Source organism: Pan troglodytes, chromosome 3 (assembly GCF_028858775.2).
Source record: "Pan troglodytes isolate AG18354 chromosome 3, NHGRI_mPanTro3-v2.0_pri, whole genome shotgun sequence".
In the NCBI taxonomy this organism is placed as follows: Eukaryota; Metazoa; Chordata; class Mammalia; order Primates; family Hominidae; genus Pan; species Pan troglodytes.
Genome location: NC_072401.2, coordinates 13,665,611 through 13,689,693, shown reverse-complemented (window position 1 = coordinate 13,689,693; position 24,083 = coordinate 13,665,611). Strand labels below are relative to the sequence as shown.

The window sequence follows — 24,083 nt, the reverse complement described above, 5'->3', positions numbered from 1 at the left end:
GTAAGAAGCTGAGATGTGATAGTATCTAAAGTTCCTTTCCTCTATAATATGGGATAACTCACCTGTAGTCCAGATTTGATCTCAGTTTAGCACCACTTTTGGAAAGTTATGGGCTGCTCCTCATATTGTACAGACAAATTCTCTCTGCTCAAAGACCTGATAGGTATTTCTCAGAACAGGAGATAGTTGCCTTTGGTGAGGGCTCCAATCCAGGACCATTCATTTTTTAGCCTGGCTTTATTGATGTGTAAATGGGAATTAAAAAGGCCTGCTTGTAGGGCTGGGAAATAAAAGAGAAGTAGTTTAAACTGTTTATGAGCTATAGCTTTATGATGTCTTTTCCACATTCTCTCCTTTTTTCGCTGGAGATTTTCCCTAATTGGGGGCATTTGTTTTGGAATTTGGCATCTCTGAGCCTTGAGAAATGGAGCTTCTTTATTAAAGAGCAGAGTATGCCACAGGCATCTCAGGCCAAATGGTTTAGACTTCTCTCTCAGGATTCAAGTTGTAATTAGGGGTGTAGATTAATTGTAACAAGGTGTCAGAAAATGGTTCATAAATAAATATGACAAACTGAACTCAATACACGGAATTTATAAAAAGTTTAAGTCAGATTCCTGAACCAACATGGATCCTTCTGTGTTTCAGCTGAAAGCTAAAGTTGTGCAAAGCTTTGCATGAAGGCAGTCCCAACTGGCAGGAACTTGAAACATAACCCAATACGCTGCCCTAATGGAGAAAAAGAACAGACTGCTTATTGGGGTCATTTGTAAAAAGAATATATAATCATTTTCTAATCTCTCTGATACATATTTCTACAAATAACACTGGGGACAAGTGAAAACTTTTATGGTTCATAAGGAATCAACTCCATGAAACATGAGTTTCAGACTGGGCTGGCCTACACATGTCTGAATCCCAACAGAATCTTTGAAAATAAGCACAGGCTTCCTCAGAGATATCAGAGGTCTCTTATCTGTCCTGTGTTTTATGCGCCTTCTTTTCTCCATCCTTCACAGCAGACAAAGACAACCAAAGAAAATCAAGCCAATTCAACATTTGCTACATTTATTCTTTCTCTCTAATTCAAATATAGTATTCAAACAAAATGTTCCCTCTCTCTCTCTCTTGTTTTTTTGGCTTGGCCAGAGTGAAAATGCTAACTCATTTTAAAGGGAGAGTAGGCGGTCATAAATGGCAGTGTGGTGTTGTGGAAAAAATAAGAATGGCTTTGGATTTGTGCCTGGCCTGAAATGTTGGCTGCTCTTTCTACTAGTTGAGGGAAGCTCTGGCATGCTACTGAATGTCTGTATGCCTCCATTTCCACCTCTGCAAAATGGGAAGGATAACAACTAGCTGGTAGATTTGTTGTAAGAATTAAATGATATCATAAATTATATATTAATGAAAAATTTCTCCCCCAATCCTTAAGGTTTTGATGGTTACATACAGTAAAACCACGGTGGCAAGAGAAGCAAGAGACAGAAATGCAAGGAAATGGGAAGGGATTGTATTTCTTCTGGGCTGGAATATTCAATTGCTAGGTAAGACTCTCCTGAGCTCCCTTCCTTGCAGCTGGCTACCTTTGAGGCTGTGGCTGCCTCATTAACCTGGTCCCCAGGGTGAACTCTGATTAGCAGAGCCCTCTGCTGACCTTGATGGACATGTAGTGTGATAAAAAAAAATAGATCTCTGCCACTTTTTTTTTTTTTTTGAGACAGAGTCTCGCTCTATCGCTTAGGCTGGAGTGCAGTGGCTCAATCTCAGCTCACTGCAACCTCCACCTTCCTCAGCCTCCCGAGTAGCTGGGATTACAGGCAAGCACCATTACGCCCGGCTAATTTTTGTGTTTTTAGTAGAGGCCGGTTTCACCATGTTGGTCATGCTGGTCTCGAACTCCTGACCTTGTGATCTGCCCGCCTTGGCCTTCCGAAGTGCTGCAATTACAGGTGTGAGCCACCGCGCCCAGCCAAATGTCTGCTGCTTTAAACCACTAATATTTGGATGTTGCTTGTTATCACAGAAGAACCTAGCCTATCCTCACTGATACAGTTCATCTTCAGATTGCTGAATTTCTCTTTTTTGAAAATCATGTATCTTTATGGTAGACCATGTTCATCATCTTTCAAGTTTCTGCTCATAAATTCTGCATGTACTATTTGGAACAATAGAGTGATTTGGCAGTGACATGTCCAAGAGAACTCTTCTCAACTGCAAAAACTTTTTAATTATTTGAAGTAAGCAACATTGAGTTTTTTGGCCAGTATGTGCTCCAGGAAGGCCAGTCAAGGTTCTCTGAAAAGACATTTTATTCTGACTTTATATGTTAAGGTCTCTTTGCTTTGTATATCTGATCTTAATTCTCCTTTGGAATGTAGATTTGGTATTTATCCAATTAATGGCTTTGTTTGAATTTTTATAGGCATCTCAAACTTACCTTGGCTAATGCACTGCTAATTGTTTCTGAAGTTGTACACCACCCACTCTGCACTTGCTCTCTGCTAAAGTTCAAATGAAATTTCAATTCCTTACTTGGCCTACAAGACCACGCCTGTCTCTGATTCCTCCATCCTCAATCTCCTCCTTGTACACTAGGATTTAGTCAAACCAACTTTGCTTCTGATTCTTTTTTTTCATTTGAAACCTGTGTTTTATTTAATTTTAATTTTAATTTTACTTTAAGTTCTGGGATACATGTGCTGAATATGCAGGTTTGTTATATAGGTATACATGTGCCATGGTGGTTTGCTCCACCTATCAACCCATCATCTAAGATTTAAGACCTGCATGTATTAGGTATTTGTCCTAATGCTCTCCCTCCCCTTGCCTCCAACCCCATGATAGGTCCCAGTGTGTGATGTTCCCCTCCCTGTGTCCACATGTTCTCATTGTTCAACTCCCACTTATGAGTGAGAACATGCAGTGTTTGCTTTTCTGTTCCTGTGTTAGTTTGCTGAGAATGATGGGTTCCAGCTTATTCATGTCCCTGCAAAGGACATGAACTCATTCTTTTTTATGGCTGCATAGTATTCCGTGGTGTGTATGATTCTTAAACACAGACATGTCATTGCAGTCTCTGGTTGTCTCCATGTTCTGGTTCCTCTGCTTGGCTCAGTACTGGAATATCCAAGATGTTTGTGTAAGTTTTCACAGTCTGCCTCCTCATCTTTCCTTAGAATGTAAGTTCACTGAGGGCAGGGACTCTATTGTTTTCACTTCTGTATCTAGAAGTGAAAGGTCTAGAAGAGCACTTTCCTAAAACATAGAAGATGTTAGTAAATACTGGTGATGTAGGCTTGGTTAGGCACAGGAGTGTAGCTATGCAGGAATTATGTATGTTAATGCTCCTTTCCCCCATGACAACTTTGAGGGCAAGGAATATCTATTGTCTGAAATATAGCAAGTGTTTAGTGAATTCAATTAATGACATTTATTAAAGGAATGCCTATTAGGAGGTATTAGGAGCTAAGGCATTGGGCACAGGATGAGTCTTATCTCAGCCTGACCCTCAAAACTCTCAGAATCCGATAATATCTACTCACAGTTTTCAATTATTGTGTACATTTTATGTATCAGGCACTGCAAAATGCAGTATATGCATTGTCCCATTTTACCCTCATGCCTACTCTATGGAATGTGTTTCCAAATATATCCTGGCTTTTTCTCCTTTGGAACATGGTATCATGGCACTTCCTGATCCCCGTATTGGTGGGTGGGGCTTTGTGACTAGTTCTGGCCATGAACTATGAGCCAAAGTGGCAGTGGGGCACTTGATTGCCACCTAGAGGCCTTCTAGAACTCATGTTCCCTTTGGCACAGCCACCAGAAATTTACGAGCCCTACCAGCCTGAGCTCCTGTTGATGCGAGGAACAGAGCTCCTGAGCTGAGCCATGGTGGACATCAGTATGATCAAGGAACACCCCCATTGATATTTCAGGACATGGAGATCTGGGGATGATTTGTTACTGCAGCATAACGTAGCACACCCTGACTGATTTTATAGATGAGATACTTTATGTTTAGAGAGGTGACTTGCCCAGAGTCACTCTACTAGCAAGTGGGTCACCAGGACAAGACTATTTTTTACTGTTTACATGGTCACTGTATTTTTGACAAGTACATAATATAGCTGCTACAAATTTTACTAATTGGTTTTGTAAGGAATGTCATATTTTTAACTTCGCTAAATCAGTCTTAATCTGACTTCAACCTCCCATCTCACATACTGGTGGGAAATTCAGGTTCACTGAGGAAATTCAATGTTACTCTGATTATTGGGCCTCTGCTTTCTCTTCCCTGGAATTTCATCTCTGGAAGGCATAGTTTTGAGAGACCTACTTGATGTCATGATTATCCCTAATGGGTTGCATGGTCCCTGAACTCCTGGAGACATTACTGGCTCAGTGCCCCACTTAGGCATAGGAATGAGCTCAGTCCTGAATACCCTTGGGTCCAGAGACTAGATCCCTCAAAGGTCCTGAAACCTCCCTTAGGACTGCAAAAGAGGGGGCTTTACATTCCCATTACTCTTCAGATCTCAGTGTTCTTCCCTGCTCCTTCACTCTGTTCCTCCCTCTGTTCCTTCCCCCAATCTTTGTTGAGTGCCTACTGTAAGCCAGGCACCACCTTTCAGGTTGAGGATAGAGAAGGGGGAAAAATAGAAATTCCCACCCTGATGATGCTCAGTGGCAAGAAGTCAGAGAGACAGATAATAAATAAAACAAATAAGTGAATTGTATCAAAATTTGAAAGTTTGATGATACAGAGAAGCAAAGTAGGGAAGAGGGATGAGGGTGTTAGGAGGAAGTCAGGGTGGGCCTCACATTTTGCTCAAATGCAGAGAGCAGGTGATAAAGTCAACTGGGGGCTGTCTGGAAGCAGAGACTTTTAGGCAGAGGGAAAGGGACCTGCAGAAGCCAAGGGGCTGAAGCGGCCGGCAGGTGTGCCTGGGAAGAGCGAGGGGCCTGGCTGGGAGTGAGATGAGGGCCCCGGGGCAGATCAAACCCCACCTTTTATTTGGTGGGAGGTGGAAGCCACAGAAGGGTTCTGCACTGAGGTGTGATGTGATTCGATTTCCATTTTAAAATATGGGTCATGGTATACAGGGCAAGAGCGGCAGCAGGGAGACCACTTAGGAAGCTTTTCCAATAATTTCTTTCTAGTACTGAGCCACTTCCTCCTCTGTCCCCTTCAAAGGACCCCTGCTCTCTTTCCCCCACCATCCTGGAGAGTTGGCTGCCCTGTCTAAAGTGAAGACTTTTGCAAAAACCAGAAGGGAACTCAGCACCTGCAAGAACCTTCTGAATTAAGTGTGGCCCCTGAGGTTAGGGGATGCGATGTTTAGCTGACCTTGGAGAGAGAGGGAAAAGTGCAAAGACCAAAACCCAAAAAGACTTCATTCTTTCTGAATATTTTAAGCAGCAGCAACAAAACGCTAATCATCTCAATAAATATTCTGCCCCACAGATGTTGAGTGTTAACAGGAGCTCAAAGTTGGTACGGGTACCTTAGAGTTCCAAAGGTAAGGTATTTCTGATAGTGTTGTCAGGTGAAATGCAGAAGGACCAGTAAAATTTGCACTTCAGAGAAGGAGCAAATGATTTTTAAAATGAATTTGCTTCAAGTGTTTCATGGAATGTATGCTGAAAATATTTATTGTTTTCTGAAATTCAAATTTGCACTTTTATTTGCTAAATCTTGCAACTCTAATCTCACATGATGTTGAATACCAGCCATGGCCGAAGATTACAGCCTGATTCCCCAAAAATGTGTGTCCTCTAGATAAAGAAAAGGGGCTGAGGAGAATGGTATTCTTGGTAGAGGAATGATATCTGAACAATGGCAGGGCTTGGAATAGCCTGGCCCATTTTGAGGTGAGAGAAGAAGAAAATCACGTAATTGCATGAAGGCACTTCACCAAGTGCCTATGTGTAAAATGTACTTCAGGTCCATTGTTTTCTCCTTTCTTACTTTCCCTCCATCTAGGAGAAACATATATTTGTTAATGACCAGTGCTAACATCAACCATGACATGGTTTATTTGTGTGTACATTGCATTTTCAATTTAATTTGATAGTTGGGATATGGTTATTTCATGAAAAAAACATCCCAGTGTTTTCTCTTGGGTCCTCAGATGGTGTATATTAAATTAAACATTCACCTAAGCATTGTTGACACAAGAGGAAAGTTTCTGACTCAAAGGACCCCAAACCGGGAAAAGGAGACTTCAGATGAATGGGGTATCTCTCTCCCTGTTACACAGGCAGGGTCTCCTGTGGCCATTTATTGTTGATGGGTGAAAACAGCCATACTTGAGGCTGGTAACTATCATCTACCTACTGGGAAGCCCATTCATAACACAAGTATTTCAGATGTTTCCTGCATAGAGCATTTATCCTTTTAATACTTGACCTATAGCACACATGTGTGATGACTCTCATCTATAATGTGTTCTGGCTTCATGGACTTCTCTTTGCTCCAGTGGAAGCTATTTTAAGGGACTTTTCTTGGACTCATGAAAATGCTCAGTTTAAAGGAGAGTCCCTGAAGTGTCTGTCTCCTTAAATTTTCCGTACTACAAGGAAATTGGATGTTGCACATCATCCAGTTTGTTCAACTTTGGCTGGGTAAGCATTTATTGAATGCCTTCCAGGTGTTAACCCCTGGGCTTGGGAGACAGGATGGGGAAATGGGAAGGCCTTTGGTTACTTCACAGATCATGATTAGAATTCAGGTTTCAAAGACATTTCTCTCTGACACTAGCTAGTTTTGATTATAAACTAGGATGTCAGTCCTAATCCTAATAATGCAAATACTAATACTAAGCTGATACTTATACTGACACCAGCGCTAATACTTGTACTAATACTGATGCAGATACCGATAGCAATAGAATTGCCAATAGCAATTCCAATAGCAAGACCCATTCAAATACTGTGTATTAGTCAGGGTTCTCCAGAGAAGCAGAATCCACAGCATATATATAGAGAAAAAAATATATAGAGAGAGTTGTGTATATAGAGAGAAAAATATTTAAGAAATTGGCTCACACAATTATGGAGACTGGGAAGTCCAAACTCTTCATGGAAGGTCAGCAGAGTTGAGAGTGAGGGAATAGCTAATATGCAGTTCATGTCTGAAGGCCATCTGCTGACAATAGTCCTCTTATTAGAGGCAGATCTGTCTTCTCTTCTACTTAGGACTCCAACTGATTGATTGAGGCCCACCAACAGAATAGAGGCAGTCTGCTTTACTCAAAGTCTACTGATTTAAATGTTAATTTAACCTGAAAATGCCCTCTCAGAAACATCCAGAATAATGTTTGATCACATACTTGGATATTGCAACCCAACCAAACTGACACATAAAATTAACCTTCACACACTGCTACTGATACTGACACAAAAATAGTGTATTAATGCTATATCAGTCAGGGTTCCACTAGAGGAACATAACCAGTAGGAGATGTGTATATAGACATATATATTATATATCACACACAGACACTACATATGTATGTATATACGTATAAACACACACATCTATATGTTGAGAGAAAAAGATTTCTTGCAAAAAAATGCCTTACGGTCATTGTGGGGGCTGGCTAGCCAAGTCTGAAATCCAGTGTGGCTATCAGGGATGACACTCCAGTCCAAAGGTAGAATTGTTTTTCCAGGAAATCTCAGCTCTGCTCTTAAGACCTTCCCACCAACTGAATCAGGCCCACCCAGATTTATTTTTAGGATAATCGTTACTTAAAGGCAACTGATTATAGAGATTAATCATATGTACAAAACACATTAGCAACAACACCTCACTTAATGTTTGATTGACCATTTGGGTGCTTTGGCCTAGCCTAGTTGGCACGTAAAACTGACTGTCACAAACATATACAGTTGGCCCTCTGTATCTGTGGGTTTTATGTCCATGGATTCAACCCACCACAGATTGAAAATATTTAAAAATTGAGCCTGTACTGAACAATGGCAGAGTTTTTTTTCTTGTCATTATTCTCTAAACAATATTGTGTAACAACTATTTGCATAGCATTTGCACTGTATTATGTGTTATAAATATTCAAGAGATGATTTAAAGTATATAGGAGGATGTGCTTAGGTTATATGAAAATACTATATCATTTTATGTAGAGGACTTGAGCATCTGTGGATTTTTGTATCCATGGGAGGTACTAAGACCAATCCCCCATGGATATTGAGGGACACTTGCCTAAAGTGGTAAGCACTGTACTTGGCATATATATGCCAGTCATTTCTAGTGAGAGTAGTGAGAGATACAAAGGCAGACTGTATATTAACCTTGATTTTAAGAAGCTTATGATATAGTAAAGAAGATATGATTAGACACAAGTATGTACATGACTAGTCTATAAATAAACCAACAGCTTATACTTACTGAAACTTAGGATGCACTAGTCACTGTGTGAAGAGCCTCACATAAATTTTTGTTAAATTTGTTTTTTTTTTTTTTTTGAGACAGAGTTTCACTCTGTTGACAAGGCTGGAGTGCAGTGGCACAGTCTTGGCTCACTGCAGCCTCAACCTCCTGGGCTCAGGTGATCCTTCTGCCTCAGCCCCCTAAGTAGCAGGGACTACAGATGTGTGCCACCATGCCTGGCTAATTTTTGGATTTTTGTAGAAACAGGGTTTCACCATGTTGCCCAGGCTGGTCTCACACTCCTGAGCTCAAATGATCCACCTGCCTCAGCCTCCCTAAGCACTGGGATTACAGATGCAAGCCACTGCGCCCAGCAGGTTTTATGTTTATTTTTTATACCACTCTATGAGATACATGCTATTTGTATTTTGCAGTGGAGGGAACTGAGGCTTGGGAAATTTAAGATATTTGCTTAAGATCATGTAGCTAACAAGTCCCAGAGCGAGGACACTCACCTGGAACAAACCAGCTGTCTTAGCCAAGATAGAAAGAGCTGCATTTGGCAGCAAGGAAGCAGATGAAATGCTCAGGAGAGAGTCAGAGATGGGACAGTCTTGGGGGAGGTGGCAGCGAGCCAGGCCTTATGATGGGGGGAGGACTTGGGTGGCTAGAACTGAAATGAAGGGCCGAGGAGGGGCAGGGGCCTCTCTCAGGAGGAGGCCAAAGAGCTGCAGAGAGGACATATATGTGAGAAGCAGGGGCCATTGCCCAGTGGCATTGTCCTTCATCAAGGGGATGTGAGAGATGAGACAGGATGCATGGACACAGCAAATTTGGTGAAATCTATCAAATTCATGACATTTTTGTGTTTTTGAGTAGATTTCTCAGGGCAACCACCAAGGAACTGAAATTGGTAGCTAGGTTTATCAGTGGGGCCGCTGGAGAAGCACGTTTAGACCCGGAACCCAGGAGGCTGAAGCCATTCGTGGTATGGTTAATTAATGTCAATGGTAACAGTGAGAAGGAAGAGAAGATGAGGGTGAAGAAGGAGGGAGAACTCTGAGAAGGTCACTTTTGACAGCCTGTAATTTTTGTGGCTCATTTGTAGGAAAGTGAGCTTGCATGATGTGCTCATGTAACGTGTAACATTTCAGGACACGTTCTCATTGTTTTCTTAAGTTCCTAAGCCATAAGAAAAATCACGGAAAAATGGAGGATTTGAGTATCTGAAAGCTGTTAGTCCAATTTGGCCGAGGCAGCTTTTTGGGTGCAAAATTTATAAAATGCCTTGAAAGTATTTTCCACAGCACATTCGGTGACTTCACTCAAGTCCTGCTTAAATGGTCTATTTTGGTTTTGAGTTCATAAAGCCCCTCTCTGCCCCCCTCCTTTCCCTGCTCAGGTTCACGTCCAGATAAAACAGCTAAGTCAAATATGGTGTAAAAATACAAGTCCCTTTTAGCCTGGCCTTTCATGCTGCGCCCCAAAGTGTGCCTGGGTGTTGAAAGTGAAAAGGGGTGGGGCTGGGGGAAGGTGTTTTTCCAGCTCAAGTTATGAGAGTGGGCACTTTCTTGAGCTTGTAGTGAGAGCAATTGCACCATTGCTGCAGTGGAAGGCATTCAGGATGATGCCTGCATGCAGTGGTCGGTTGAGAGCTGGAGAACCTGCCAAAGTCAGCAGCTGGAGTAAGTAGAGTAAATCAAGTTAAGAGGGAATGGGACAAGATTTTGGAAAAGGAAAGAATACATGGGTCAAACCATTAACCAGACCTGCAGGGTTAAGATGATGAGACATAAATTGACTGGTATTTCCTGGGTTTAGGAAAGGAAGTCTGGATGGGATTTATATCTGGTCCTCTGGCCCTTGAAGCTCTCTGGTGCCTCCCTTCCCCACCCGCCTGCCTGCCTGCCCAGTGGGCCTCAGGTGTGGGGCAATTAGAGCAGGACAGGGCGCAAGCCAGAAAGCTCTGGGTTTTGCAGCTATAAATACATTTATCCAACCTGTCATCCTCAATTAGTCCTGGAGTACCCATAATGCAATGCTCTTCATGCAGGCTGCACTGAGGACTCCATGGGGCTCTCAGACCTCTCCTTTCTGACATTTTTAAACCTTTGCTCTTCACATTCTGACAGACATCTGTGGAACATGGCTCTGCCCCTGTTGGAACCCTGACAGCCAGAAATAATGGCAACGTGGGGCTTTGTGAAAAGGGATTGTGGCTTCAAGCAAGCATGGAGGTTGGTTTGGTCACAGAAGGACACTTCTCCTCTTACCTGGTTTTGCTGACTCAGATCTTGGCAGAAGAGCTGTGCTGGAGTCCATGTTGTCCTGAAGGATGACAAAGCATTTTTTTTACTCATCTGTTTTTTAATTTTTTTTTTTTTAATTTTCCAACTGTCTTGTGACAGAAGTAGCAGTGCTTCATCTTACAGATCAGGAAATTGAAGCTTAGAGTGCTTAGGTGGCTTGCCCATGGTCACACAAGCCAAATGCAGCAAAGGGTGGATTATGAGGTTGATATAATTATCCCCATTTTACAGATAAGTAGACTGAGGCACAGCGATGCTAAAAAAGGAATACAAGGGAAAATGGTGAGTGAATGTCAGAGCTAGGTCTTAAACACAGGTCTGTCTGACTCCATGGCTCAGTGAACTCTACCAGCTCTCAAGCCCTGTCCTCCCCAGTGCTGTCCTCCTGCAAAATGCCTGACAAGGACTCAGGAAGTGAGGAACATGATTGCTGCTTCCCTTGCCCACCCCATACACATAGAACTGCTCTATGCTTTGCCTCTCATGATCGTTCTATTATGTATCCATGCATTGATTAATTCACTCACTCAATCATCACCAAGTGCTCATTGTGTCAGAACCTGAACTGGGTGCTGGGGACCTACCTGTCAATAAACTCCAAACCTAGAAGTCAGGCTTGCTCCTTGTTTTTCCTTATTCTCAATATTTCCACACCTACTCCATTTCTGATCCTGTCAGTGCCACCTCCAGCCTAGAAGCCATTCCTTTCTTTCTTCTCCAAAGCTACCGTCATAGCCCAATACCTCATCATTTTAGTGATAGCCTCCTAACTCCTATGTCCACTAATCCACTCCCCACACAGCGGCCAGAGTGGGTTTTCCAAAAGCTAGATGGGGGCATTTTACTCCTGTGCTTCAAATTACCCAATGGCTCTTCCTTGCACTTGGGAAAAAACAACAAACAAACTCCTTACCACAATGAGTAAGACCTTTCATAATCTGCCCCATTCCCATATATCACTGATCTCATCTCCTAGCAGTGCTGCTCATGCTCTGCCTCCTGAGCTCATCACACTAGCATTGCATTTGTCACAGCTTTGACCCCAGCCATCCCCCTGCCTGGAAGCCTCTTTACTGCAATGTCTTGCCACTGGCTCCTTCTTATCATTTATGCCTCGGGTCTAGTGTAGACGCTTTCTAGAAGTGTTTCTCGTCATCCTACCTAAATGAGCTGCTCCATCTTTTGCATTCCTCTATTTTTGATTCTCTGGTGTCATTTATCACTCTCTAGTACCATTAGCAATTTGTTTACTTACTTTTTCTGCCCATTAGAATGCAATTCCATGGGGCAAAGGCTGAGTCTTCACTGCTGTATTCTCAACACCTAAAACAATGTTTGTATGTAGTAGATAGTAAATATTTGTTGAACAAATAAGATGCATAGTTATGATCCCTGCCTTTATAGAGTTTACAATCTGGTTGGAAAGAGGAAAACATTCAAGTACGGTGTTTGTTAATATTATCAGATGCTTGCTAACCCATTTCAGAGTCTCTCTCTAATTCTGACTGCTGTTTTCAGCAGCTGTGCTTTATCTGCATTGCTTCATGCTGGCTCCAAGTGCCCTTTGTTCACATTTCAGGGGAAAGGAATCAGAGCATAGCTACTCAACAGATGTTTTGATTGGCCAGTCACTGTGAAAGACCTGCAGATAACTAAAACTTGACCATCCCTGTTCTATGGAACTTAAAGACACAAATCTTAATGTCCTTTGTGAGCTTGCACCTAAAAGTCCTAGTTCTGCTCTTTGTAGTCTCCTAGAATATGTCTGAAGTCCTTTCTGCATGAAACCTCTGAACTAATACATGTTCATTTTCAAAATTTTGTAAAACAGTCAAGTATAAAGAAGAAAATAAAATTACCTATACCCCCATCTGCCAGAGATAAAGGATATTAATGGTCTTTATCCTTCCTATATAAATCCGTCTGTCTCTATCTGTCCATCTAGAATTTTTCACAAATTTGGGGTCATGAGGTGTGTACAAAGTGGTATGTTTGCAGAATAGGAGAATCAAAAGGAGAGACTGGAAAGAGATAAGGGCCGTGAGGCCAGGCTCATGTAGGACCCTGTAAGCCACAGGTGAGAAGGTAGGCTTTGATTCTAAGTGCAATGGGGAGCCATTGGAGAAGTTAAAGAAAGGGAATACCACAATGAAATTCATGTTTTGCACAGCCCACTCCCACTCTCTTCCCACAACGGAGGCAGGAAGGCAGTTAGGGGCAGTTACAGTCGTCAGAGTGAGAGACGAAGGGATGAGAAATTGAGAGGTGGACGGAAGTGGCAAAATGTAGAGGACTTGCTACTGGATTGGCTATTGGGATGTAAAAGAAAAGAAGAAAATCTTTATTGGCTTTCACGTGATGATGCTCTAGGTATTCTAACTATTTTAAGAATTGCATCTGATTAAAGACACATTCAAAGATATGAGAAAAGATTTGCAAACTTAGCAGACAAGGCTAGAACCTGAGCTGCAAGAGTTTGATATATTGCCATGATTAACTACTTTCATAAGAAAAGATGATGACGATTTGATCACTTCATTTTAAGAAGGGGGAGGTGCGTAGGTGTCAGTAAGGGTCCTTCTGTCCAAATAAGCATGATTAACTTCAATTATGGCAGCCTTTGGGGAACTGTGCCGGTCTTTTAGTGTGTTTCAAAGTATTTCATTTAGACATTTAGAAAAACATACATCTCTATTCATAGTAATGGTTACTGTTCTGATTTATAAGTTCTGTTCCACTGTAAATCATTCAAAACTCAAAAATTAAATTTTATGGCATAACACTTCGATGGCTGTATGCCTGAGCAAAGGGCAGGAGGAATGCAATTTTTCTTACTGCCAATTACGATTGGACTTCTTTTCGTTATGTCTTTAAGAAAAAATAGAGCAGATGGTTTAAGTGCCATGTATAAGAGAGGCACACTAATGCTCTGTTAAGAAAAACATTCAAAACTTGACTTTTAAAAAATGGTATGCTTTTCATCATTGGCTCAATCTTATTTAGTTTTAGAATTATGTATCCTAAGCATACTAAAAATTTAATATAAATTCCCATGTCTAAGGCATAGATGGATGTCTGTGGGACTTGGCCATTTAATTGCTTTGGGTGCAAACATGAATTATTCAGTTATACCTACATGAGCAGGAGTGGGTCTTTGTACAAATGCGCCCTCTCTTTCCTGACATTGCACAATTCTTTCTTCATACATATTTTTCCCTCCTTTATAGGAGGATGGGATTAGTTTGGCTTCCTCATTTGAGGGTCGGAAGGAAGCCACATTTATTGAATGACTACTGTGCTCTAGGCCTGGGCAGGCTCCTTTATATGCCCTCTCATTGAATCCTCTTTACAATCCTGGAGTTGGGCCTAAGAGTCCTAGTTTTACAGATGGTAAAACAAAGTTAAAAAGGTTCAAAGACTTATTTGCTTACTTACAAGGGGCCATGGTCTGAATATTTGTGTCCCTTCAAAATTCATATGTTGAAATCCCAACCCACAAGGAAGGGGCACTTTTGGGAGGTGAATCATGTGAGTAGAGATTTCCTGCGCGGAATTAGTGCCCTTAGAGGAGAGACCATAGAGAGCTCCCCTGCCCCTTCTGCCATGTGAGGACACAGTGAGAAGGCATCTTCTACGAGGAATAGGCCCTTATCGGACCCTGAATCTCCCCTGCTGCCACCTGGGTCTTGAACTTCCCAGCCTCCTCAGCCGTGAGAAACAATTTTCTGTTGTTTATGGTATTTTGTTATAGCAGCCTGAATGGGTGGAGACACAGATTCTGAATTAAAGACTCAGGATTTGAACTCAGACCCATTGGATGCCACCCAGTGCTATTTCCTCTTCACCATGCTAGAAATGAAATGTCGTCCCTTGTAGCCATTGTTCTCACTTTCATCTGAAGCCACCACCATGTTCCTGCCTATTGGCCTGGCAAATAATACTTGAGGATTCCTTTCTTAGAGATTTAGTGTTGTAATTTGCTATCCAAATAGTTAGGGGGAAAATAAAGGAAAACTGAAAAGAAGTAATTTAATCAACATTCACTGGGCAAGTTCTGGACAACATGCTCTTTGCTGGGGGAAGTGTTTCCAGGGGTTACTAAAATGGGTTCTGTGAAGTCCCTGCTTGGCGGACAACGCTAGTCAGAGGGAGAACTAACTGCAAAGAAAATGCAGTGATTTTGTAATAGAGGCTGGGAGCAGGGAGAAGATAGCAGACTATTTTGCTTAGGCTTGGGGAAGGAGGGCTTCATGGAGGTGGCATTTGGACTGGACTTTGAAGATAAGTAACAGAGAAGGAGAGCAAGGAGGATGGGAGTTGAGGTTCAGGGACCAGCCCGAGGTTTGCTTGCCCCTCAGTCGTTGAGGGTGTGTGTGTTTACTTGTTCTCTTATCTCTTGCCTCTTGCTCAGGGAGAAGATTCTGTCGGGTTCTTGTCTAAGAACAGAGGAGGTCAGAGCCTGGAGACTGGGTCTGGGATTCTGTACTGAGGAGACACAGGTTTCCAGAGAAGCAGGTTCACCTTATGAACATTGAGGTCAGTTACAAGGAGAGTCTGATGCCCAGCTGCTGTGCTGAGCTGGATGGCCAATGAGTGCTGTCAGTTTACCAAACTCTGGCCATATATAGATCATTTATTTTAGCTTGGAACCACTGTTATTATATATTTTATGAGAATATATTTATATAAATTTACATTTCATGTTGATATGAGTAAAAATATTTTGCATCCCAATAATCATCATCACAATCACAAAACTCTCTCTCTCTCTGTGTGTGTGTGTGTGTGTGTGTGTGTGTGTGTGTGTATTTAGAGACAGGGTCTCACTCTGTCATTCAGGTTGGAGTACAGTGGTGCTATCATAGCTCATGATGGGCTCAAACTCCTGGCTTCCAAGAAATCCTCCAGCCTTGTCCTCCCAAAGCACTAGGATTATAGGCACATGAGCCACTGAGCCGAGCCTACGGTATCCATCAGTCAAGTGCATATTTATCACGGCTTTTTAAAGACATCCATATATCCCTTTATTTACAACCTTCATTGTTCAAGAAAGGATTTGCAAAGATTAGACAATATTTCTAGAGAGAATAAACTTAAAATGAATTGGAAAATTTAGGCAAAAGGAAAATAAAAGTCAGAAAAGGAGATGGTACCAGAAATGGTGTTGGTACAGAAAAGATATGCCATAATATCCTGTGCTTTTGTGAGAGAGAGGGTTACAAATTTGATTCTAAAATGTTGGCAGCTGGTGATACTATTTCATTAGATTGGTTATGTAATATGACACTTACCATTCTCAACAAGAATATTATTTTCCATGTACATATATCACCCCCCATCCTTGACTGAGAACCCCCTGGGGGCAGGGCCCATAGTGCATTGATCTTTGTACCCAATGTCTTATATGTTAAAATGATTGAAAGAAATGAATGACTAGATGGATAAATAGGTAATTTGGACAATACAATTAGTATTGTTCCCATTTTACAGATGAATAAGAAGGGTTGGATCCAGGTCAGAAGCAATGCCATCTGATGCCTAGTTCAGTGCTTTAGCTTCTGAATCCATGATCCTTTTTGTCCTCAGTCAGCCTTTGCAAATTCTGCAAATGTTGAGGAATGAGGTGTTACTCAGACAAGGCTGAGCTGTTTGTTGCACATGTCTGCGTTTGGCTGAAATGTGTATCATGGGACACAAGCTCTTTGATATTTTCATTTTATTTTCTGGATTTCTTTTCTTAAAGTGGGGAATTTAGTTTCTCTCAGCCTTTGTTCTTTTTCCATAATCATGCACTGCCGAACAGCTTTTCTTTAATGACCATCACACCAAATAGCAAATATTAAAGAGGGAATATCAATGAGTTTGTGAATCATGTGGTGTTTATGTAGAGAATCTTCCAGAACACACAGTCTTCCAGAATGTGCAGAGTTCTGCAATCTATTAAGGCTCTCTAGTGTAGTTATTATCTTTTAAGTCAGTCTTTGCAGCCACTTTGACTTCAATGACTATAAACACTCTTACACAATAGGTACTTTAAGGCAACAGCTTGTGCCAGCCCAAGTATTGCAAATGCTCTCAGTCTCATGTTTGGTTCTTCCAAGAAAAATCTGGATTCTGGGCTGATGGATCAAAAGTTATTTTCCGTGAGCAGAAAACACAGTGGAACTTTTAACCTTTGCTTCATACATTCCAAGCAAGGAGCATATCCATCTTTTTGTATTCTTAATGCAAAGGAAGTATTTATTTTATGGGGACTATTAAAATGGGTTTCCTATGCAATGTGCTTTCTAGAACACAGACCATGTATATTACATAAAACAGACATACTCCCATCCCAGGAGAATATCTGGTCTTCTCACCCCTCTGAGCTTTGATCTTGACAGAGTGATGCTTTTGCCTCTAGCTGGAAGATTCATAAATCTGAGGGGAGGAAGAGGCTGACTTCTTGGCTCTTCTCTCTCTTAGAGGCTCACGCTCAATTTATCAAAGGCTCCTTCCATGAACACGCCTGTAACACCTCAACATCCTTGTAAGGATTCTGTGAGCTTTTCCCCTCTGCCCTTTTGGGTTTTAAAGACTGACACAGCTTCTGGTATGAAGGGGATTTGTGAGGTTAATGGGATACTGCTAGGAGGTTTAAGTTTTTGCCTGAGTGTGTGTTGAATGGCGACTTAAGAGGAGTGTGTACTTTTGCTGCAAGGAGATTCTTAAAGCTGAGATGGGCTATAATAAGGGCCCGGGCTTGTGTTTTCTGCAATAAGAGGAGCTCTTTCAGGCAGTTGTCCTGGGGCAATGTAGCCCTATTCTAAGTTACTCATAAAATTTTGACTCTGGAATTTTATCTTTTAATTTTAAACATCTCTCACAAAGCCCACCGAAGTCCAGAGCCCTGGGATTTATAACGAGCAAACCTATTTTTGCTGAACTTCAATTTTTCCAAGGAGATCAATAAAACTCTCCCAAGTCAGACATTGTGCAGAAACATTCTGATTTCTCTCTTTTCCTCATTTCGCTGAACTTCCTCTTCTCCTAGGCCTTAAGGTTCATCTGCCCCGGTTTGCCTGACTTTAGCATCTCCCTGACGCTACAATAGGGTGTTTTGGGTTTTGTGAAAGGTTGGTGTGGCAGAAAGAGTTTTGAAGCTAGGTAATTTTGGCCATAGTTATGGCTTAGTCATTTCCTAGCTCTGTAGTTTTGAACAAGTTACTTAATTCTCTAGTTAAAAAAAAATTCTGTTGAAGAGAATTAATAATCCTGGCTTTGCTGGGTTGCTGTGTAGATGAAATGAGATAGCACATGAAGAGGCCAACACAAGGTAGGCACTCAGTGAATGCCACTTTTTTGCTTCCTGTGACATTGAAGGAAGGGTTAGAGTAAGAGGAAGGGGATGGTCAGATTTGTGTTTAGAGCCATCACTCTGACTGTGCCATCGTGTGCATTGGAGGGGTGTATGAGTCACCTGTCGCTGTGTAACAAATTAATTTAAACCCTTCAGTGGTTTAAAACAACATACATGCATTAGCTGACAGTTTCTATGGATCAGGAATCCAGGAATGACTTAGCTAAGTCCTCAGAGTTTCTCATGAGGCAGCAATCAAAGGGAAAGCTCAAGTGGGGAAGAACCGAAAACCCACTTCCTGGCTTGTGTAGTGGTTGTTGGGATTCAATTCTTCGTAGATTATTGGATTTCAGACCTTAGTTCCCTTTTGGCTTTCAGCTGAAAGCCACTCTCAGTTTCTTGCCACGTGGGCCTCTCCATAGGGCAGCTCAGACACTGCAGTTTGTTTTATCAAAACCAGCAAGGAGGAGAGTATATCAGTAAGACAAAAGTCAGAATCTCGTGTACCCTATTCATGGAAGCAGTACTCCATCACATTTGCTATACTCTATTGGTTAGAAGCAAGTCACTCAAGGAGTTGAGCTTACACAAGGAGAGGCGATGTCACCAGGAGGTGGGAATCATTGGGGGCCATCTGAGAGCCTGTCCATTACTGAGAGTGTAAGTGAGAGATAGAGATGCCAAAGTTAGAAGACTGTTGAGCCTCCCAGGTAAGCAATGGCAGTGAGACCAAGGATGGTGACAGTCCGAGTAGAGAGAGAGGCACATATTGGTCATTCATTTAGGAGACAGATGAGATGGGAATGATAAAGTGAGGATAAAGGTAGCTCCCAGGTTGGTGGCTTACTCATCTGTGGATGAAAGGTGATGAGAATCTCTAAAGGGGAATTAAGAATGTTGAGCAGTGTTTGGGAGGGGCAAAACGATGAGTTTAGTTTTAGTCCTATGTTTTAGAGACTACAGCTGTCATGTTTGTGGCAGGGCTGGAAAGCCTGGCAGTCACTCCTGTTCTAATGAAATGTTATGTGGAATCCCAGAGTATAAAACAATAAAGACTGGAGTTGTTCTGGTTGACTCTAGGATGGAGATCTGTGGGGTAAAGCCAGCTGAGGCCCCCTTCACCTCTGCAGCAGTTCCTTTGGAACCACATTGGTTTTGGATTTAAATATACTGACTTGGGGTTTTAGCTACTCCATACATCCTTTTTAAATCAATATGGTATAAACTGTTTTAAAATAGTACAGAAGCAAGGGAGGGTACTGGAAATTAATAAGCTTTTGTGCAAACTGCAAGTGTTGAGAATCTGTGTGTACAGAACAGACTTTTCCCTTCTCTAGGTAGAGCCCTGTAGCAAATAAGGCTCTGTGTATATGACTTGAGATGACTTTATCTCTCCATTTCTCCTGTGATCCTAAGGAGACCATAGTTTTCTGAAAAGGAGGTTTGGAATCATTGCTTCTACCTACTAGACTCTGTGATCTGCCTACCCAGTTTTATGGTTAGTTTCTGAATTCACCTTTTGCATACTCTTCAGCTCTTCATGTAGCTCTAATGGGAAGTAATTATTATCTTATTATTTCAGTGTATCGTCAACGATTGCTACATAACTAGCAACATAAACTCTCATACAAAAATCAGCATTTATTTAACTTGCATGTCTGCAGGTCGACTGAAGGTTGGCTGAGCTAGATTGGTTTGGCTACTTGCAGATAAGCTACAGGTTGAGGTAAGGTCTGTTGCATGTATCTTTCAACCTCCTTGGATCAGTAGGACAGCCACATTGTATTTTTTTTCATTGTGATGTTAAAAGCATGTGAAAGCACATATTGCTTAAGCACATTTTTTTTTTTTGAGACAGAGTCTCGCTCTGTCCCCCAGGCTAGAGTGCAGTGGCGCGATCTCTGCTCACTGTAAGCTCCGCCTCCTGGGTTCACGCCATACTCCTGCCTCAGCCTCCCAAGTAGCTGGGACTACAGGTGCCTGCCACCACACCCAGCTACTTTTCTGTAATTTTTAGTGTTTTTTATGTGTTAGCCAGGATGGTCTCGATCTCCTGATCTCGTGATCCACCCACCTTGGCCTCCCAAAGTGCTGGGATTACAGGCGTGAGCCACCACGCCCAGCCCTTAAGCACATTTTTAAGCCCCTGCTTGTGTCACATCTGCTAACATCCTGTTTATCAATAGAAAGTCACAAGTCTAAGTCCAAAGTCAAGGTGCGAAAGTACAGTCAGCCCTTTGTATCAGCAGCTTCAACCAAATCCGAATAGAAAATATGGTATTTGAGGGATGTGAAGATACAACAGAAGGTTGACTGCTCATACCCATGGGTTCTGCAGGGTAGACTATGGGACCTGAGCGTCTACAGATTTTGGTATCCTGGGAGCGGAAGTGGCTAGAACTAATCTCCCCTAGATGGTGAGGAATGATTGTATACTTCCATTTATGCTTCAGGGAAGGAGTGAATATCTTTGAACAGTAATCTATCATCCTTAGTAAATTACATAAAGAGTGCGAAAATTCTTAAGATCTGATATGTGATAAATACCTAATAAATATTAATCTATATTCTTCTTCTTTCCTCTTCATCCTTGTTCTCCTTTTTCTTTCAGTTTTTTTTTTTTTGAGACGGAGTCTCCCTCTGTCACCCAGGCTGGAGTGTAGTGGCACGATCTTGGCTGACTGCAAGCTCCACCTCCCAGGTTCACCCATTCTCCTGCCTCAGCCTCCCAAGTAGCTGGGACTACAGGTGCCCGCCACCATGCCCAGCTAATTTTTTGTATACTTTAGTAGAAACGGGGTTTCACCGTGTTAGCCAGGACGGTCTCGATCTCCTGATCTTGTGATCTAGCCGCCTTGGCCTCCCAAAGTGCTATGATTACAGGGGTGAGCGACCGCGACCGGCCCTTCGTTTTCTTTTTACCTATTCCCCATCTAAGCTCTGTCTTTTTGCACACAGTTGATCCATATGAGCAAACAGCCATGGTTTTTAAGTGGTTGACACAAGTATGAGATTGTTATTAAACTGTGAACCACTCCCCGCATTGAGAGAAACGCCTCAAAGGGATAAAGAATCACTTTAGGGAATTAGAATGTGGTTTTTAGGGACCTGAGCATGAATTCTGGTTGTACTAAGTCCTAGCTTGTTTTTCTATTCACAGTTCAACTGGAGAAGTGGAACTGGTAGAAGATTAAGATAATTTACTGTAAGGAATTTACTTATCTGATTGTGGGAGATGCTAGGCAGATCTGAAATCCATAAGGCAGGCTGTAATGAAGGGCAGAGGCACCTTGCAGGCAGGAGCTGAAACTGCAGTCCACAAGCAGAATTTCTTCTTTGCCTGGGAAGCCTCAGCTCTGCTCTTGAGGCCTTTCAACTGATGGAATTAGGCCTACCCTGGCTATTTAGGACAATCTTTACTCAAAGGCAACTGAAACAGGAACTAGTCGCATCCACAAAATAATTTCACAGTAACACCTAGATAGGTGTTTTATGGAATAACCAGGAACCATAGCCTAGAAACGTTGACCCATCAAAGGATTGTCATGCTGGGTAAATTTGGGGAAGCCTCTGGTTCCTTATCTAGAAAGGTGGAAGTGAGAATACCTACCCTGCAGTGTTACCAAGGATTAATTGAGATAACTTGCTTCTTTTTCCACTCCTTCTGTCCCTTCTTGCCTTACTTCAAGCTTTGCTATGAAGACAAACCTGCCCATCTCTACTGAATTGTAACATCTTAGTGATGCTGAACTTCTCATGATAAAGAAAGTGGAATTCACATTTGTGCTGAAAATGTCCATTTTGCTATTTACTAACATCCAAATGATTCCAAATTCTTAGTCTGTGTGGGTACAAAGGTTGCTCGAAATCTATGTAAGTAATGAATTTCACCAAAGTTCTGTAAGTTTACTGACATAGACTGTCACATGCATATGCATATGTCATTATCAGTGATTCAGGTTATTTCAGGGAATATGGGAAAGTGTTTCTGATTATCAGAATCCCACACAGACAGTGGACCTAGGAAGAAACCCAGGCCGGGGTGAAAGCTGACAGCAGAGGAAGCTATGGATTCCATAATTTTTTCAGGATTATAAAAATGATGAAGGGAGCCAGGTGTGGGGATCAGATGTGACCTGTCACTTCTCCCCTATGGACTGTAATTTCCCCTTCTGCAAAGATGAGCATGTTGGCTGAGGTGACCATATAGTTTGCTGTCTTATCTGGTGTACTTATGATGGTGAAAGAGGGCATTGTTAATGATCATTCCAGGACATTCGCTCTAAATTGGCTGTGTCCAGGTTGTACTGGTTCCTGTGGTCACCCTCACATTGAATAAGTTCCATGAGCCCATGAATCTCTAGGGAAGATGAACATTTACTAAGCCCCTTCCATATGCCAGGTCCCTTACTTATCATATAATTTACATACCCACCAAATATTAAAATGATCTATTTGAGGTTTGCCTTTCCCACTGGTCTCGGCACCCCTCAACATCAGGGCCACATCATGCTCTGTACAGTGCTTGGCATGAGAGAATTTTCCATCAATGTGTGCTGAGACCCCTTACTTCTCACATAACCCTGTGGTGTAGGTAGTCATATTTCCTCCCTGGGGTTGGGGCAAGGGAGGCGTGCAGGGATTTCCACCCTGGGGAGGGAGAGCCTGTGGCATGTGCCAGGCTGCCAGTCAAAGCTGTGGTTCTCTGGGCTCCAGGCCTGGGCTTCTCTCACAGGCACATGTTAGCTCTGATTGATATTAAAGGTCGGGCAAGGTCCTTTATAGGCCACGGGAAGTGAAGCTTAGTTCTTGCCAGGGGAGTTATTATGGCTGGTATCACAGGATTTACAGGCCCCTGGAACCATGTCATGGGGCTTTTGAGTTTAAATGGAGGCAATTCATAGGATCCAGAAGACCTGTAATGTTTATAAGAATCGCACAGTTAATTCTCTGGTGCCTCAATTCAAGCCTTCGTTTCTCGGCTGTTGTAAGATCCAGGCTGTCAAAGTGAGTATCCTGCTCTAATTTCTGCGAGAGACCACAGAACTAAATACAATCTCAACACTGAGCTTACAACACAATTCTCCAGACTACTCTGAAAACGTGAAAAATGACCTTTATTCCTATTGTTATCCTAGCTCTTAGAGTAAGTCAAAGCTTACTGCCAAGACATGGAACTTGAGAAATTACAGTAAATAATGTAATTTTGGAAGACAAATGAAATATCAAATGTTTAGTAGGAAACAGCCTGGAATTGTGTAACTGACTATCAACTTTATGTTTATAATGGTTTAAATCTCTGTGCGTGTGTGTGTGTGTGTGTGTGTGTGTCTCTGTAAGAGTGTATATATGTGTGTATATGGTTGATGTATGTATGTGCATATGTGTGTGAGTGTGCATGTGTGTATTTGTCGGGTATGTATGTGTTTACATATGTGTGTATGTGTGTGAGCGTGTTAGTGCATGTGTGAATGTGTATGTGCATATATGTGTGTGTGTGTATGTGTGTGTGTCTACTTTCACTAGAGACATCAGGGAAGCCCTCTCTGAGAAGCTGACACTTTGTATGAGGGAGACAGCCATGCAAAGACAGAGGGGTTATTAAGTTCAAAGCCCTCAAGCTGGAAATAAGTGTGCCATGCACAGGAATATACTGAAGGGCAGTGGGGCTAGAACAGAGTGTTCCAGGTCGGGGGAGGGGAAGAGATCAGAGGAGTTGCAGGCTTAGATCACACAGGATCCTATAAGAACTTTGATTTTGACTAAGGCTTATGAGACACCTTTGGAGGATTTTGAGCAGGAAGATAATATATTCTGACTTAAAAAATACCACTTCAGCTTCTGTAGGAAGCCTAGAGAGAAAGCAGGAAGGCCAATTAGGAGACTGCTGCTGGAGTCAAGAAGGGATTTGTGTAGGAGGAAGTGCTGATGATAGTGGGAAGGGCCTAGACTTGCGTTCTACTTTGGAGGTCAATAACTATGCTGATGAATCGAATGTGAGGGGTGAGAGAAAGAGAAGAACAAGAGATCATGCCTAGGT

The 24,083-nt window shown here is 42.1% G+C and overlaps 1 long non-coding RNA gene across 1 annotated transcript in view; it reads left to right on the top strand.

Moving 5' to 3' along the window:
* The window catches only part of LOC104005986 (uncharacterized), a 64,024-nt gene extending 48,784 nt beyond the window's left edge, over positions 1-15,240 (top strand). Inside the window, exons 6-7 of the long non-coding RNA XR_008547441.2 lie at positions 1,433-1,544; positions 15,116-15,240. This is a non-coding gene — a long non-coding RNA (uncharacterized LOC104005986). The remainder of the gene's footprint in view (positions 1-1,432; positions 1,545-15,115) is intronic.
* The last annotated feature ends 8,843 nt before the right edge of the window (positions 15,241-24,083 follow it).